Genomic DNA, 18,834 nt, shown 5'->3' on the forward strand with positions numbered 1-18,834 from the left:
AATTTTAACATTTAAATCGACATTGTGTAGTTACTTTTGTTGGAATTACTCAATGAAATTCTAATGGATCACGTAACTTTCGTATCTGTCAATAAAAAAGATTTTGGCAATTTGAGATAAGAGTCAGATTTTGTGCAAAGCGATGACAATAAGCAATCTTGATTGGTCAGTAAAAGTTGGTAGCTGTAAAATGGAGTTGCAAAGTTTGTTCTAAAAAGTTTAAAAAGGAAATAAATAAACAAAAATAAAAACTTTTAGATGATGAAATGAGATTTATTTTAAAAAAAGATACAGAGGTACTAGAATGTGAAAATTTTCAGGAATACATTAAATTTTGTTTCATTTAACAAATTTTGGTATTTTTACATTACGGCTCCCTCCTCTCGCGAGCTGCACCGACCGAAAACCTGCGGATTACGTCATTATTGCAGTCTGTGATCTTGGCATGAATTAAGCATTTATTATTATACTGTGTGTGAATAATTATTTTGCGAAATCGATATGTTTTAATTCATGAAGTCGAAATTAAAGACGATTTGAACACATAAAAACTGTTTATTGGTAAGGGACCTGCATTTGTTAGATGCCATGTACCTGCTATCTTCACCGTTATTTGTGTCCTAATTCTCGAGTGGAAATACAGCATCATTTTGGTGGAAATTCCGAGTTGATTAGCGATTTAATCTCGGTGGGAACTATAAAAAGGCGGAAGTTCCTGGATTTTTACATCGTCTTGCAATGATATGATATTAAATATCTAAAGAGGAAGAATTCTTTAAGAACAATTTATGCCATCAGTAGTGTCTGGGCATTTTTTAAAGCGTTTATTATTATCGGCAGCAGCAGATAACATTCTTTTTTTTTTTTGGTGGCCATTTTTTTGTCATTAATAGACACTTAATTCAGTGCAATTCTTTCCGTGAAAACTGTAGCATATGAGACCTTACTACAACGTTATACGTATTAATATTCATTCAAAAAAAAAAAAAAAAAAATATAAGAATGAATATTGCTTCAACCAACGATTTTCTTAAAACATTTAAAGTGTACATAAGATTTTCTTATCCTTTGGCAATATGAAATACCATTTGAACGACTCTGTTTCGTTTTTATATCACAAAACAAAAGCGACGAAATAAAAAGAAGAGAAGCAAGAAATTCAATGAAGCAATATTTAACTGTGGCCGGTAGGTTTTTTTTAAAAAGGTGCCGCTTCAGTACTTTATCTTGAGTCAAAAGGTGTCGAGTAATTATTTTCTGGTCTATTCCACAAAATGTAAAACAAGAAAGTTGTAATTCTGATTTCGTACCTCTCACCTTTTTTTTTAAATTTGTGATTGTAATCTGAAAATAACGAAAAATTCTTCTAACTTAAGTAGGAAAATAGCAAAATAACTTTTTCAACAAAATTAGATTTTTACATCAAAATGAAATATTTTCTAGGTAAACTTTAACTGATCATCATTACTCATTAATTAAAAAAAATTAACTCTCCCAAAAACAATACAATTTTTTTTTCATGTGCCTTGTAAAAACTATCCTTTCAGGCTTGTGTCGCTCAGAATTTCTTTTTAACTGCAAGCTGTCTGCAGTGGTATGCGTATCTTTACTAATAATAAAGATGAAAGTCTCTCTGTCCAGATCTCTCTGTGTCCGGATCTCTGTCTGTCTGTCAGGATCTCTGTGACACGCATAGCGCCAAGACCGTTTGACCGATTTTCACGAAATTTGGCTTAGAATTAGTTTATAGCATGAAAGTGTGCACCTCGAAGCGATTTTCGAAAATTCGATTTTACTCTTTTTCTATTCCAATTTCAAGAAAATTTTCCGAGCAAATTATCACAACGTGGAAGAGTAAACTACTGAGTTATCATAACGTGGAGCCGTAACATGGGCAAGCAAATGAACATAGCAAATTGGCGAGAAATTCATCATCCATTATAGTACGAAATATTTCGAACACTTATTTTAAATGAAAACAACAAGGAGAAAAAGACTTAATTAATAAAAAGTGCGCACGTGGATCTTGCTTGCGCACGTTGAACACCTGTCCCGGTGGACCAGATTCTGTTTCCAGAAGATGTCACAGTTACGACAGACGTGTTTTCTTCGGAGACGTTTTTCTTTGTCTTATTTTTCTAAGACAACCTGCTCTTTCAAGGATTCCGTTGAAAGAGCAGCTGTCGTTGACATACGACGATGTTTGAAAAGCTGCAGAAACTACTAATTAAGAGGAAAGAAAACCTTGAGAGTGAAATGGAACTACTAGGTGGTTGTTCCAAGAGCACAAGTGGACATTAGCAAGATCTTGAAGCGATAAAAATAGCTTGTGCTTGCAACGTACCTTAATGAAACGCTTTGTGACACTCCTGATTGGTGAGTTTTTCCCTCCAATTAACGAAAGGTTCCCTGATCATTTACAGTAAATAGTCAACCATAGATTCGAACTTGACAGGTGTTGTTAATGGTACTCTCTTGAGCTTCGTATTTTTAATGTAACATTACTGTTGCAAATAACTAGGAATTTAAGGCAATTGCTTAATTACAAGCCTTCCGTAACCCTTGCTTTGGTGACATGCTCATTTATAGTTCAATAATAATAATAATACAGTGAAACCTGTGTATGTTGACCACTTGCGGTGCAGTACTTTGGTGGTCAACTTAGACAGGTGGTCAACTTATAAAGGGGGTAATGATTTTTTTTTTTGGAATTCTTGCACCTTGACACCTTTTGTAATTCTTGCAATTGACACCTACTCTTTCTGTTTAACTCACTTTCATTGTTTAGCATTACTTTGAAACAATAATTTAAGATGTTATTCAAATATTTTTAGAGATTATTTTCCCAGAATGACGTATAATGTGTCGTACAAATTTAAAATTTCAGTAAATTGATCAAAAAAAAAAAAGCCTTATTGTTTATGAAGAGTTACTCATTTTATATTAATAGTTCCTAAAAATTTGTAGCTAATCAAAAATTACAAATTTTTCGCTTAACAATAGAAGAAAAACAAGTTTGGAGAATAAAAGGGTTCTTAGTAGTTTTCCCATGTGGTTAAACTCAAAAGGAGGTTTAGTTATGCTGCTGTTTCATTTAGTTGGTAAAATGCTGGTCTGGCATCAGAAATATTCTTGGAAAGCTTAAAAAAAAAAATAATAATAAAAAAATATTTTGCTAAATAAAATTTTAAAAAATAAACCAAGTGGTCAACTTACAAAGGGTTTTTTACAATACTCCAATCCAAACTTGTTGTTCATTAGTGGTCAAGATAGACAGGTGGTCAAGATAGAGAGGTGGTCAAGTTACAGAGGTTTTCCTTCATTATATAAGATAGGACTAATTCCGTTCCTGACAAAAGCGGTCAACAAAGACAGGTGGTCAACTTACAAAGGTGGTCAACTTCACAGGTTTTACTGTACTAATTATATATATATATATATATATATATATATATATATATATATATATATATATCTTTACTAATAATAAAGCTGAAAGTCTCTCTGTCTGTCAGGATCTCTGTGACGCGCATAACGCCTAGATTGTTCGGCCAATTTTCATGAAATTTGGCACAAAGTTAGTTTGTAGCAAGGGGGTGTGCACCTCGAAGCGATTTTTCAAAAATTCGATGTGGTTCTTTTTTTATTCCAATGTTTGAACAAAATTATCATAAGGTGGACGAGTAAATTATGAAATTATCATAACGTGGAACCGTAACATGGACACAAGTCAATTGACGAGATACGAACTTATCATAATGTGGAACCGTAACATGGGTACAAGCCGAATGGCGAGAAAATTCACCATACATTATTTGTAAATATACAGGCGAACCAAAAGATCTATTAATATTTCTATTACGGGCAAAGCCGTGCGGGTACCACTAGTATATATATATATATAAGGAAATTAATTCACAACAAGCAACGAAAATTTTTTAAGTTCACCTAACAGGCAAAAAAATCTTGAAAAACCCAGAGGCAAAATTTTTAAGTTGTTTTTTCTTGTTGTTTTTTAGTTTTCCTGTTTGAAAATTACCAGTCCTTCGGCACCGAAGGAACTGATTATTTTAGCACAAGGTTTTCCCCTAATATCCTAGAACTTAAAATTCATTTTCCATTCATTTTCACTTCGAGTGAATATCGGATTTAGTTTTACGCTTGTAATATAATTAATTAGTTACGTTCTATTCTTTATGAAATTGTAGAATATTTTAGTTTTAGAGCTAGATATGATTGCTTCGCTTTAAGTTAATTTTAATTTTGTTAGATTTTTCTTATCAGTATACTGAAAATAGTATTGTTAATCGACATTTCAATAAAATTAAATTGTTTATAAATGCTAAGATAATTTGGAAAACCCATATTATTGCTTAAGTTAAATACATTTTAACTATAAAAAAATAAATACATTTGCCAACCTCGTTTTTTTTCAGCGTGCCGGATAGGACCATGCAAGGGTTTTTGTAAACCTGGTGAACACCCAATTTTGTGCCATGCCGGCAGATGCTGGGTGATATAGTGTATATTCACAATTATTGTTTTTATAAATATAATACATACTTGCAAAGCCGTTAAACACATGACATATATTGAAAAGCATTTTAAAACATTCCGCCGACTTTGTTTAATTCCCATCAAATAGGCCTTACGATTGTATATTAAGTCGTTTAGAAATGAGTTTCCGAGATATTCGAAGAAACGCGTTTTGGATTCAATATTAACAATAGGAAAATATTGGAATTAGACGGGGGTTTTTTTTTTTCAGTGGAAACCAAATACGCAAGCTTGTGCAATAAAGTGACAAAAATGCAGCAAAATAAAGCGTAAGGTCTCTTTGAAATTTAAAACTATTCGCCAAAACGCATAAAAATATTAACAGTAGCTTTAAAACTCAAAATAATCCTTCAACTACGTAGTTCATCGCTTAACGCGCCAAGAAACCACGTTACCGTAACCCTGCCCTTTAGCGAGTGAAGCGATTTTCCCCCCTGCAATTTAAAGTGTTTCGCCAAATAAACAATGCTACAATAAAAATATTTTAAGAAAAAACGCAATTGAATAACACGACAAATCAAATTATTTACTTACATAAGTATCTATTTTCAACTATAAGAACAAAAACAAACGCTGAAGAAATAAGGAAAACAAAACCCAATAGAAATATAACACAAAATCAAATTATGTACCTGAACATCGAAAAAAAAAAAAAAAAAAAACGCATTCGAAAATTTGTTTGCTGATCACAACAGCGTAGCATGGGCATGGTTCTCACAACTATCGACACTATCGGCCAGCGCCCTCTCGAAGAGTTAACTTACTCTGCCATCTATTAGGAATTCAAAGAACTAAACAATTAATTAAAAATTTAATTTGCAATTAAAAATATTTCAGTCAATCTGATTAAAAAATAGCATATAATCTTCCTCAAAAAAAAATGGACTATTCAACACAAAAATAATTCTTCAATTGAAAACAGTAGTTCCTGAGCTTAGCGCGTTCAAGCAAACAAACTCTTCAGCTTTATAATATTAGTATAGATATAAATTTTCCCGGTTTCATAACATTTTTTATTGCAGCTGCACTCCTATTAGTCATAGCGTGATGTTATATAGCCTATAACCTTCCTCAATGAATGAACTATTCAACACAAGAAGATTTTTTCAATTCGAGCCAGCAGTTCCTGAGATTAGCGCGTTCAAACAAACAAACTCTTCATCTTTATATTATTAGTTAATGATTAATGCAAAAAAATAAGACAATTATACGTATATATATATATATATATATATATATATATATATATATATATATATATATATATATATATATATATATATATATATATATATATATTACAAATCATTTTTAGCATCGTTTAGGATTTTCTCTGCAAAGTACCCTCAAGATTTGCCTCATGGCTGACTCGAACGTACGTCCACTGGATCGCAAAGCACGCTCCACTCCTGTTAGTCATAGCGTGATGTTATATAGCCTATAGCCTTCCTCAATGAATGAACTATTCAACACAAAAAGAATTTCCCAATTCGGACCAGTAGTTCCTGAGATTAGCGCGTTGAAACAAACAAACTCTCTCTCTCTCTCTCTCTATATATATATATATATATATATGCAAATGCAAGGCTTTATTTGATTAAGGATTTGAAGGGCTCATTGTTAAATCTTCTAAATTCGAAAAACAACATCTTTTGAAAGTAAGATGTTTAGCAAAAACACTAACGTTTCTGACATTTTCACGGGAAACTAAGTACCAAAGTATGTAAATAACAAAACAAACAAACAAAAAAAGAATAGAAAATTGAATCAAGCAGTTATTTTTCTCCTGTCACTTTTCCGAAATTGCAAAAGTGGCCTGGAGTATAAAAGCTTTAAAGTCCGTTTGAAAAACAAAATCCGTTGAAAATGATATTTTCGAATAATATGATACAATGCATTTATCCATTTCAACTGAAAGCAAGAGAAAAATACGCATTTTTTATGTTACCTAACTGTCAGTTACAGCAAGCATGGGAAGACATAAATAAAATAAATAAATAAATACAGTATTCTACAAGATTTTTAAATCAATAGCGGATTGTTTACATTTTTGAATTCAGGCAATGTTTTAATACGGATAAACTTCGGTGACTAGGATTTCATTTGCAGGTTTTATTCAAAGAATTTAAATCCCAGATCCATCATTTTTTACACAAAATATTTAAATACAGGGAAAGATTGATACAGGTACTGAAAGAAACAACTTCAGAGATTGTATTCCCAAAAAAATAAGTACAAATACACAAAATTCGAAATTTTTTTTCTATTTCTGCCACCAATCTCTTTGTATAGGTTTATTATACGGTAGTGGCTGTCGACAAAAGGTTTAGTATATTCTGGGCCATGATTCTACATCTGAAGCAGAAAAAATTAAACAAATGGGTTTCGATTTCAGATGGAATATTTTCTGCATCCTCATCTATATAATAGCGAATTTCGAGTAACGTTCTTAACGTCACCAACAATGAAACCCGCTCCACGGCATGACAATTTCATAATATTTTTTGTTAATGTTTGACATCGTAGAAAATGCTTTATTTTGTAGAGGCTGAACTAGATCCGGTAACTTAACTGTTTCACTGGTTAAAATTGTCATTTTTGGAGAATGAAAAAACGAAGAAGGGGTTAACAATGAACGCTATCTACTAGTGTTTTGGGTTAATCCACAAAAGTTGGGGCTCAAATTTCAACTATCAAAATATCACAGGCAATTGCTTCGTTCAATTGTAGAAGCAAGTTTCACCCGTCATACCTACACGGGCGATTTTCCAGTTGTATATGAATGAAGGGTAAGTCCGTGTCAAGTGATCCAAAGTTTCTTCCCTCACCTTTTTGTATTTCTTTGAAATTTGTCTCATAAACTGTAAACTTCGAGGTAATCAAAAGTCCAAATTCTTAGATTTTTATCTCTTTCATTTTTTTATTTATGAGACTTTGATTTTTAGAAAAAACCTTCTTTTTTTTCATGGATGCTTGAACATCAAATGGACGATAACTCAGTACCAAATATAGATAGAAAGATTTGGTAAAAAGCATTTTACAGTACATTAGTTGCTGTTTAATAAGATATTCAACATGACTAATTTTATCAAAATATTTTTAAAAAAAATGTAATTTAAGTTTAAAATTTAAATTTCGCAGAAAACGTATAATGAATATTTGAAAAAAAAAATCTCAATTTTTTTTTGTGTGTTTTATCTTTGTTTTTGCAAAATTTTAATTTGGAATCTCGAAAGGATCATATTTTCTTGAATTTTTGAATAAAATTTAACTTAAGAAATAGTGATATTTTTCAGATTCTTTTTAGTTAAATATGGGGTTTTCTTTGTAGTGATGGTCTAGTAAGTTGTGATTAATTATGACAATGCTTGAAATGAGTTGACATGAATTTGTAGATTGGTGATTCCCCTCCCCCTCCCCGCCACACCACCACTTTATCTCTTTTTTTTTCAAAACTGTATTTAAATTAAAAAAGAAAAAGCTGCTACGTAAGAGTAATAGTTACAACAAACTGAGACGCTGCCAAGCATCAGAAGTGACTATGGCTTACAAATATGGGGGGGGGGGGGGGGGAATCATAGAAACTAAAAGTCAGGAAATCTGAAACAGACAAATGGAACCACACTCATTTGCAGCTTTTTTTTCTTTTCGGAAAGTGGGAAGGTAGAGTGAGTGTGGATGGGGGCAATCTGGAATAAAGCTTAACAACATGAAACGTTATGCTTAAAAGAGCAAAATTTGTTTGATCCATAACTGTTTTCAATATATGTATGGATAGATCTCGTTGCGTTACTCTCCTTTACAACAGAAATTAAAACAAAAACTAGGAATAAAGGAAAGAAAAAACAGCTGCACTCCAGATGTTGTTGAAAGACAGTTATTATGTGGACCGACATATGATCTGATACCTTGATTTATTTTTAGTTTTGTGTGAAAAGAATGGAAAAACACTGAAACAACACGGGGGGAACGTTACTATTTTGCTTGGGGCAAACTATTTCTTTCCTCCCTCCAAAATTAAAGGTTGGTGAAGGGTTAGGGGATGAAATGAATCATAATTTTCCTTGTCAGATACTGAATTAATGTAGTACACTTTGTGAAGTTAAGATCGAAAAAGAAACACTTGGTCTGAAAAAAAAAAGCATATGGGGTAAAAAATAATCCTCAACTCAATCTCAAGTGAGGCGTGATACTAGTATAGTGTTAATCGTACGTCAGCGTGGTTGGGAGGGGGGGGGGGAATGTACTTCGTCTTGCTTTAAATAAGAAGATTTACCAGGTTTCATTAAGTTTAATCATTCTGTTTTATGTTATTTATTTATTTTACATTTTTGAAACAGTTTAGAAAAAAAAAAAAGATTTAAAGTGGTGTTGGGGGCGAGGTGGGGGGCTTTACCAAACTACAAGTTCAGCCCAGGTCACTTCAAGCATAGTCATGTTTACTTACATGCTTACAACTTACTAGACCATCACTAGTAAGAGAACCCCATATTTAACTAATTAGAATCTGAAAAATATCATTATTTCTTAAGGCAAATTGTATCTAAAAATTCATAAAAATATGATTCCTTTGAGATCCCAACTTGAAATTTCGCACAAACGAAGATAAAATACACACAAATGTTTGAGTTTTTTTTTTTTTTTTTTAAATCATTATACGTTTTGTGAGAAATTGAAATTTTACTTTTTAAAAATGAATTTTTTTTTAAAACCAGTCATGTTGCACATCATATTAAACAGCAATTAATGTACTTTAATGAAATGCTTTTCACAAAATCTATCTATATTTGGTGTTGAGTTATCCATTTTATGTCCAAGCATCCATAAAAAAGGGTTTTTTTTTCTAAAAATCTGTTTCATAAATTAAAAAGAAAAAAAAACAAGAGATAAAAATCTAAAAATTTGGACTAAAAATAGTCGATGAGCTAAATTTCAAAGAAATACAAAAAGGTGAGGGAAACATTTATCAAATTTTGAATCTCTTGACATGGAATGACCCCGAAGTCAAATTCAAAGGGTAATGTAACAAGACATTTGTTTAACCTATTGCTATTTTCTACGAAATGAAGCAGTTATAAATAATTTTTCTTTGATTTTGTAATAAAAACCGCTATCTGCTACCAGCAAAACGCTGAACTAGCCAAATTTCGAGTTTATGTTGACTTCTCATCAACCACAGAAACTCCGTAGATAATATTTTAACTGGTAAACAGGACACGACTGCCTCGCCTATCATTTTAACTGCCTCGGTATTCTCGATGTAGCTACGTGCTCAATGTGTAACAGAAATGAAAATTTGAATCTAGTCTACCTGATTCCTGCAGTGCCGTTCCAAGGAGAGACAGAGGCATATAGATATTGGGAGACAAGAAGCATTATGGGGGGGGGGGGTAATATCTGATTATCATCTGAAACTTTGATGACTTTACCCCTTTGATGCTTTTTTAGTTCCCTCTTATTTGTTTCATGTGTTACTCTGTTTGATGTACTACTCCAACCGTTGGGGGAAAAAACCGGCTGACGGAATGCGATGTTCGTTTGTTGGATGATAATAATAAATTAGGCTTTATCTCATAAATAAGTAGGGGTAACACCAGATAGAGTTATTAGGCCATCCCCCTGTCGCGTGCGGGCAATCCGACTCGATAGTTTCACTAAAATTTCTTATAGATCTTAATATTTTAATATAACAGGTGAAAGAATATTTTTTAATCTTCGCATTTGATACGAAGACACTCCTGGCACATTATCATTTTTATTAAATAACTTTGTTAGTTGAAATTTAATTTATTTGCGTGCGTCACGTGCGGGACATCCAAAGTCAACCCCTTGTAGTTTGCGGTATGCAATACTTATAATTTGTGCTCTATTAATATAACAGTGACGTAACAAATTGTAGATTTTAAAAGCTAAGGTTTCAACACAAAGGAAACATATCTCATTTGTTGAGAAAACATAATTTAAACTATTGGAAAAAAATTACGTATATATTAACTGCATTGAAAACAGTCGTTTTGTACTGCATGTGACGGTTCTTGTATTTGGTAAAAGGCGAGTAATTTTAAAAGGTAATGACGAAATTGTTTTCTTAGGAAGTTACACATACGTTTGTGATTTCGTAAGCAACAAAAATCTGTCTTTACCCTTTAAAATTATGTTATTCTTAATGAAATGTACGAAGCGTCACATGCGGCACAAAATGACTGTTTTCCGTGGAATGGCCCTGTTACATAGTCAACTGAAAGATACGTCAACTGAAGTACGGGTAGGGAAACTCCTTTTTCACATGTTAACTGACAGCTTTCATTGTGTGGTTTCTTCAATGGAACTATTAACGGTTTGTGATTAAACCACAAGGAAATATTTCCATACTTTCTATGCCACGTAAAACCTTTCATCTCAAATAAGTGATTACGTATTTAAAAGGTTTGCGCAACTTCATTCTACCATTTACTTAGAATAAGATATAAAATGACGCTATATAGGATAACTTGTTGGTGATTGCGTTGGAGTAAGTCGTTTTTGTGTAACAGACCGTGAAAATAAAGACATTCCCCAAATCTGGCGAAAGAAAAGTGATTCGTATACGGAAATTTATGACAATTGCTATTTTAGCAGATTCGCCAGCAAGAAATGCTTTGAAATTGTAATTGATTAAATGACTAACACTGAAGAAGAAAACTATATACTTATTTAGCGAAAATACATCTGAAGACAAGGAAACCAAATATTGACAGTCCAAAAAAATTACAAAATAATAACAAATATACTTTGTAACTGTAAAAATACTAGAATTATTATTGTTCGTTAAAATACTTAACATAACAATTTACACTTTTCAGTGTAACAGCACACACTATTTGGGATAAAGCCATATCGGTTAGCTGCTACAAAACTTACGGATATGTATAACTTTCCACAGATGGAATTAATGCAATGAAATCCTTTTGAAAAATATATTTATCTACAATAGTAAAAGTAAACATTTAGGTATGTTTGAGAAAACACTCAAAATAGTAATTTATAAAATGTTGCAAAACCTTGCCCCGGTCTCCTCTACCTTTGTTTTAATTGCAAATGTGTGTATAGCCAAAAATGTCTCTACAGTACAGTTTACAAAACAGAAACATATTTGCGAACCTTATGAATATAATATAGTTCTTATTCAGTTTATACAATCGTATTTTTAAAAAATTCAAAAACTTTTTTCCCGCAGTAGCGGAAATCGAAATCTTTTAAGGAGTTTTGAAGGGAACAAAAATAGTAATAGTAAAAAATCCCGCCCAATTTTTTCCTTTTTCCATAATCTTCGCACTGAGTGTAATATAAATGCAAATATAAACTCAGCCAGAAAAAGTAAAATGGTTACGCAAGCATTTCCTATCAGTATTTCCAATAGAACTGCCACGTTTGAAGAATAGAGATATAAGGCTACAAAAAAAGAAAAGTTTACTTAAAAAAAAGGTGAAAAGGTATTCAAATAAACTGCTTATTGTGCCTGTATAGTGTTCTGGATCTGTTATTTTGTCTTATTTCTCATATAACTCAAGTATTTGAAAATTATTCCGCAGACGATCCTGATCTGAATAGTAACCAGAGCTTCTTTCTACCATGTCTAAAATGTGTGGCACGAGTTGTATTAAATACTAGTGGTACCCGCAGGGCTTTGCCCGTAGTTGAAAAGGTCATTCGGTTCGCCTGTATATTTACAAATAATGGATGACGAATTTCTCGCCAATTGGCTATGTTCATTCCGCTCTTCCATTCCACGTCATGATAATTTCGTAATTTACTCGTCCATCTTATGATAATTTTGCTCCGGAAAATGTTCTTAAAATTGAAATAGAGGAAGAACAAAATCGAATTTTTGGAAAATCGCTTCTAGTTGCACCCCCCCCCCCCCCATGCTACAAACTAACTTTGTGCCAAATTTCATGAAAATCGGCCGAACGGCCTAGGCACTATGTGCGTCACAGAAATCCAGACATCCTACACACAACCAGACAGGGAGACTTTGAGCTTTATTATTAGTAAAGATTAGATGTGAAGCAAAATGCACCAATATTGAGCACTGAAAATTGAATATTTCCCACAATGAGCTCAGACATTGAACTTTTATGCAATTGAACTTTATTGGGAAAAGCACTTGGAATATTTCTTGTTAAATTCACGAATAACTTTTTGTAATATGTTCAGTAGTTTCGAAAATATGATTTTTTGAAATCAGGTCTATCATTTGTGCTCACCCTGTATATTGCAAATAAAATATTTTTTATCCGGAAAATTATTTGTTTAGTTGCAAGAAAATTTTACTTCGGAAAAAAAGATTAAATAGTATTGCGCTAATATCAATAGAAGAGGCACAGCTATTATAACTTGAAAAAATTAACCATTTTCCCCGTAAGCGAAGTAAAGACGAAATTTTATCCTAGCAATTCATGTCATCATCATTTAATTTATCCGTTTGCAGATTACTTAATTTTCTTTTTCGAGTTCTCGTTCTATAACGCACTGTGAGTTATATGACAGAAGATTTTTACAATCGATCACAATTTTCAAACTTATTGGAAAAACAAAATTACAGATATAAATGAATGAAACCAGTATGAGTAATCTTGTCCGAAGAGACAAACAATGACAAAATACCGTTATTATCCTGCATCAGCTGGCAGAAAGTAATTTTTGTTCGTATTATTTAATCATATACCATTTCGCAATTGTAGCATTTTAAATTTAACATATCAAACTTTCATTTCGTTTAGTAACTCTTCGGGAATAATTCATTTAAGTTTTACCTCTTTGCAGTCAAACTAAGACCTGTGCAGTCAAACCGCTTTACCTGGGCTCATATCTAGAGAGAAGAGACCTATATCTGGAATTTCGTCCAAATCCGTAACCCTCAAGGTCGTGCCGTTTGGTAGTCAGTTTTACAATTTTATAAGAGTCATTTTATAAATTTTTGTTTTTTAAGTCCTATGCATATCATAAAAGTGTTCACTTTGATTATTCATTGATATCTTTTACATAAAATATTTACAAGAAATGATAGAAATATGCATAGTCACATACTGTATTATATAAGTACTGTATGTGACCATACTGGGTGCAATTTCTGGCATAAAGTGTAAAAAAGATAATCTACGTGAATTGTACCCTGTCCCTGACAAACATTTCTTAAATTTTTAACACATTGACTGCATCACGAAAGTGCAACACAGATGAATACAACTCTATTGTAATATGATAGGATATTTTGTTTCAATTTTATTGCAAAAAACGCTGTTCAAAAGTATCTCTACACATTATTTAATAATATCAAATTGAGTGAATCTTTTGTTTATTATTATTATTTTTTTAAATTACAACCCTAGATATAAAAAGTGCAAATAAAAGTATAGAGGGCTGTGACGACTGTAAAAATAAATTCCAAGGTCTTAAAAAACACCTCTCTGACATTATAGCAAGTCTTAATTGCTCCATCGGTTTTTCTAACGTCTGGGAATAAACTTTATTTTTAAAATTCATTGCATGGCATCATTAAGTCGCGAACTGAATTATAATAGTTATCCTCCCATTTATCTTCCAAGGGATTGCAGGTTAGTAAAAGTATTTTTATTTTTGTAAACTGTTATTACATATATTCAAAACCTGAAGAATTAATGTAAAGAAATGCAATGAAGTAGTTTTTCAAGTCTTAGGCCTAAACGATTGACCTGTGATTACTATTCCCGAAATTGGAGTATTTTTTTTGTTATTCTATCAAATAGTTATTCAAAGTATTACTGCATTCTTCTTGTTTGAAAAATTCTCTGTTATCTTGTGTTTACTCTTTGATCATTTATTAGTAAGAAAATGTTTCACATCAGTTTCTTAAGTTTCGAACGCATTTTTAAATCGGGCGAAAATAATAATATTATTAAGTGCATTCTAAGAGTAAAATTAGCATTAGCAAGTCTTCTTTTTTTTTGTCGTTCATAAGTTTTTATATAGTAATGCAGTGTACACGAGTAAAAAGTAACACCTTTAGTAAACTTGAAAAAAAAAAAAAAAACCCTCCATTTAAAGGATATAGTTACCGGAAATATCAAAACTAAATGTTAAGAAAAACCACTTGAGACGAGAATTTCAATCTAATAAGGTACAAAAATCGTTACTCGGAAAAAGGAGCCACAGACGATAAAAATACAATTTTTTGAAAATTATCTTCTATCCAATTAAAGATAAAAGAACACACCTAAGAATACATTTTTTCAAAAAGTTTATTAGACTAAACTTTTCAATAGCTTTTTAATAGCTGCACAGTATTTTTTTTTGTATTTTTTTAGAGTTCAAATTTATTACAGGAAGTGTTCAGTCAGTAAAACCGATGTACTTAAGTAGGATATGACATATCCAACGATACGTATGGCTTGTTCACTCAAAATTAAAATGCTTTGTTTCTTTGTCTAAGTTCTTAAATCAATGCAAAGTGCTGTAATTAAGCTCTAGAGCTGCGAATCAAAAATGTACGCAAAAGTAGACGATATTACTGAACATTTGTTTGTATAACTGAAAATATTTTAATGTTAGTCATCTTTTACTGTGGTTATTTTTTTAGCGGACATACTTTAACCTGATGTGCTATGTCACAAATCGTTTGTATATTTTTAAGGAAACAGGACCATAAGTAAATATTTTCATTGTAGAGCAACCTGTGATGTTTCACCTCTTAAGTTTTTCTACTTTTCAAATCGATTGCTTATAGGGGAGAGTGGATCCCAGTTGGATTTTGAGGAACTTCCCCCATTTAAAACTAATAATAATCAACAGTTTTACAATACTTAAATAGTATGATATTAATAAATGATTTTTAAAAAATATTTGGTTCCTTTGAATATGTAAAATATGCAAATAAACACAATATAATTAACCAATTTATTATTATCTTCATCGTTCTAGAAACTACAGATGAATCTATTACTGATGTAAAAGATATTTTCATGATCTTATCTAATTCAAATACAATGAAACCTGTGTAAGTGGACCACTTGGGGTGCACTACTTCAGTGGTCAATTTAAACAAGTGGTCAACTTTTTGAGGCTGATTTATATGATGCAGACGTAATTATGTGCCTGAAAATAGCGGTCAACTTCGTTAGGTTGTCAACTTACAAGGGTGGTCAACTTTACAAGTTTTACTGTACGTGTTCAAGAACTTCCAGAACGAAACTAAATATGTCAATGTCATTCATTGTTTCAGTAGCAGATATGAAACTGCTAGATGTGATACAGATATGAATTCGCTGATTAATTTTCACTTAATGAATTTTTTTTTACATTTTCATAATTTTATTTCATGCAAATGGTTTCATTATGTTTTTGAGACTATAATAATATGAGAAAGTGAAATAAAAAAGATAAGTAATTTTTTATAATTTAATAAAAATAATAAAGACTGTACATCGGGGATGGGGCACGGTGACTGCATGTGAATTATTATTATTTTTTTTCAAAATCCGTTGGAAATAGCGTTGCATGTAATAGAATAGACAATAATAATAATAATAATAATAATATTTGGTAATTTTTGCAAGAACATTGTTTTTTTTTTCCTTTTTTCAAAAAACAAATAAATAAATAAATAAATAAAATAAAAAATAAAAAATGAATGAAAAAAAATAAATAAATATGTAATAATATAAATAATAAGTGAAAATTGTTCACTGTACCCTGAACTACCTTTCTAGATACATTTTTCTAAACGTTCTATGTTATTCCTAAGCTGGAAACGTGGGTTAAAACTATATTTTGTATATTGGGCACAAAACTTCTTTTTTTTCCCAAGTTAAAATTTCACTCTCATCATGATTAAAAATTTATAAAACAATTAAAGCAGTAAAAACTTCTAACGTACGGACAGGAGTTCAAAGACCATTTTTAAAAAATTTGGCTGGCGATGGCAACAAAATAGTGGTACTTCGAATACCCATGGAGAGAAGGAAAGAAATAAATAAATAAAACGTCGAAATTTCACTCTCAGTACGATCCTTAATTGATGAAAATAATGCTTTTCAATTTAAAAGTACAATTCAAAATATTTTAATTTTAAAAACACAAAAATTAAATAGCATTTCATAATATAACACTACTTGTTTTTCGGTCTTCTGCTGTAATAGAATTTTCTATTAACCAGTTTAACACTGGTAGCAATAAAACCGCCGAGAAGCAGTTTCTTATCAATGCTACTAGTATTTAGATCGCCTACACGGAATATTCTGCAGTCTGTAAATGATTGCTTTCACGCGAACTGTGGGTTGGGGCAAAGTAAGGTAATAAAGACATAGATCCACAACCCATTCACATGTTTCTGACTCATTCAAATACTTCGGGGCTACAAGGTACCTCTTCATTGCGTGCTCCTAGCAGTGCATAACTACATTTCCATTACTGAAAAGGTGTTCCTCATTTCTGTCACACGGTTCCATTCCTCATTATTCACCGAAGAAGGGCTTGTTTATGCTTTTCACATGACTTATCTCTTTTACACGCTAAAAAAACTTTTACTTTTTTTCCCCTCCTGAAGATACGGTTCTGTATTTTTCTCACGTGATTGCCTTTACGCGCTCTACAGTAAAATTCAAAAAAGTATTTATGCCTAGTTACAGATTTGTACATAATGATGCTCCCCCCCCCCCTATGGTTACTCTTTTCAGCCTACTTTCCAAGTAAAAGTCAGAGAAAGAAGAAAAAAACATGAAAGAAGGTTTTAAAAATATCGCGAAAACCAGAAAAAAAAATCAAAAATAAATAAATTAATTAAATAAACACGAAATATTAAAAAATGCGAAGTAGGTTTTTGAGATTGGGGAAAATGTCTGTCGGTCTTTCCCTATGTCCACTCCCCCCGCAAATAACTTTTGAGTGAACAGTCCGATTCGGACAAACCTTTTTTCGTTCGAAAGATCTCGGCGAGGACACCTCATTCCCATATTTCACTTTCTGATATATAGAAAATATCTTTTCAATTTGAACAATTTTCCGTTCACTTTTGAACAGTTCAAATATCTTAACATTAGCGCCTACGGGAAAATTGGAAGTCAATATAGATTCCGAACTTTAAGGCGAATTTAGGGTAGGGTGGGGCTAGTTGAGCATCGATATATCTCGAAAACTATTTACCATACGTGTATGCATCAAATGGCAGAAAGAAAGAGTTATGGGAGGGGAACTCATTGAACGTTCTTCAATCAGCTCGACAAATGAGTGAACTGTTTGTGCATATAATTTTTTTTTGTGACAAAAAAGTGAAAAACTCATTTGCTGCAAGGATTCGTCTGTATTAGTCCAATGTTATATATTTTCCGTCAGGCAAGTTTTATTCTTTCATAAATTTACTGCACTTTTTATATGTATAGAGATTCTGGGTATAATTCGTACCTTTATTTCGCAATATCACTTTATTTTAAGACTTTTTTTTTTATTTAAGAGCTATTCAGAACTCCTCATGCACCACAAAGTATAACAGGAGGGTTACAAAAGTAAGTAAAATCACAAAAGCTTAAACAAACAAAAAAATATTTTCAGACTTGGTTTGGGAATAGTTGAGCAAGTATTGCTCAACTGACCCTCGCGATTGAAATAAAAGTAGTAATATATTTTTTTGCTTCTATTAGGATGCGGACTTATAAAAGGAAAACTACACGATGTTCTTACACTACTGACGACTTGAATAATGCTGCGAAGGCTGTCAATGATGAGGGGAAAATTGTGAATGCCGCCGCAAAATAATTCGGTATCAAGCAGATGACTTTGAAAAGATTTTTAAAGAAATTAAAAGATGGTGATTCATCAATGGGTTATGCAAAACTGAGGCAAGTTTTTTCTTCCCAACAAGCGGGCTCTATAAAAAAAAATACTTGCTGCAAATGGCATCAATTCATCATGAATATTCTCCAAAAGACGTTCGTTGCCTTGCTTACGAGTGTGCTGTTAAATTTAGCGTTAAAATTCCATCCGCCTGGAATCCAAATCAGACGTCCGGAAAAGATTGGTTTACAAACTTTTAAAAAACGAAATCCGGAGCTATCCATCCAAAAACTAGAACCATTTCAGTTAATTCGAAAAAAAAAAAAAACCTTTAAGTTTTTTAAATTTGTCACTAAAAGATTATAAATAAAGAGTTGATTGTGTGTCAAACAGAAATTTTATTTCATCTCTAGTTATCATTTATCCTATGGTTTGGCTAGACATTATAATTGTTCAACTTGCCCCATGACCTTGCTCAACGTTCCCCATCTA

The 18,834-nt window shown here is 31.9% G+C and overlaps 1 long non-coding RNA gene across 1 annotated transcript; it reads left to right on the plus strand.

Annotated features, from left to right (window-relative positions):
• Window positions 1–2,284: 2,284 nt before the first annotated feature.
• On the plus strand, window positions 2,285–18,433 carry LOC129229672 (uncharacterized). The gene is made up of 2 exons (XR_008581112.1): window positions 2,285–2,376; window positions 18,210–18,433. It is a non-coding gene; the product is annotated as an uncharacterized LOC129229672 (long non-coding RNA).
• Window positions 18,434–18,834: the final 401 nt, after the last annotated feature.

This window comes from Uloborus diversus, chromosome 1 (assembly GCF_026930045.1).
Source record: "Uloborus diversus isolate 005 chromosome 1, Udiv.v.3.1, whole genome shotgun sequence".
Lineage (NCBI taxonomy): Eukaryota > Metazoa > Arthropoda > Arachnida > Araneae > Uloboridae > Uloborus > Uloborus diversus.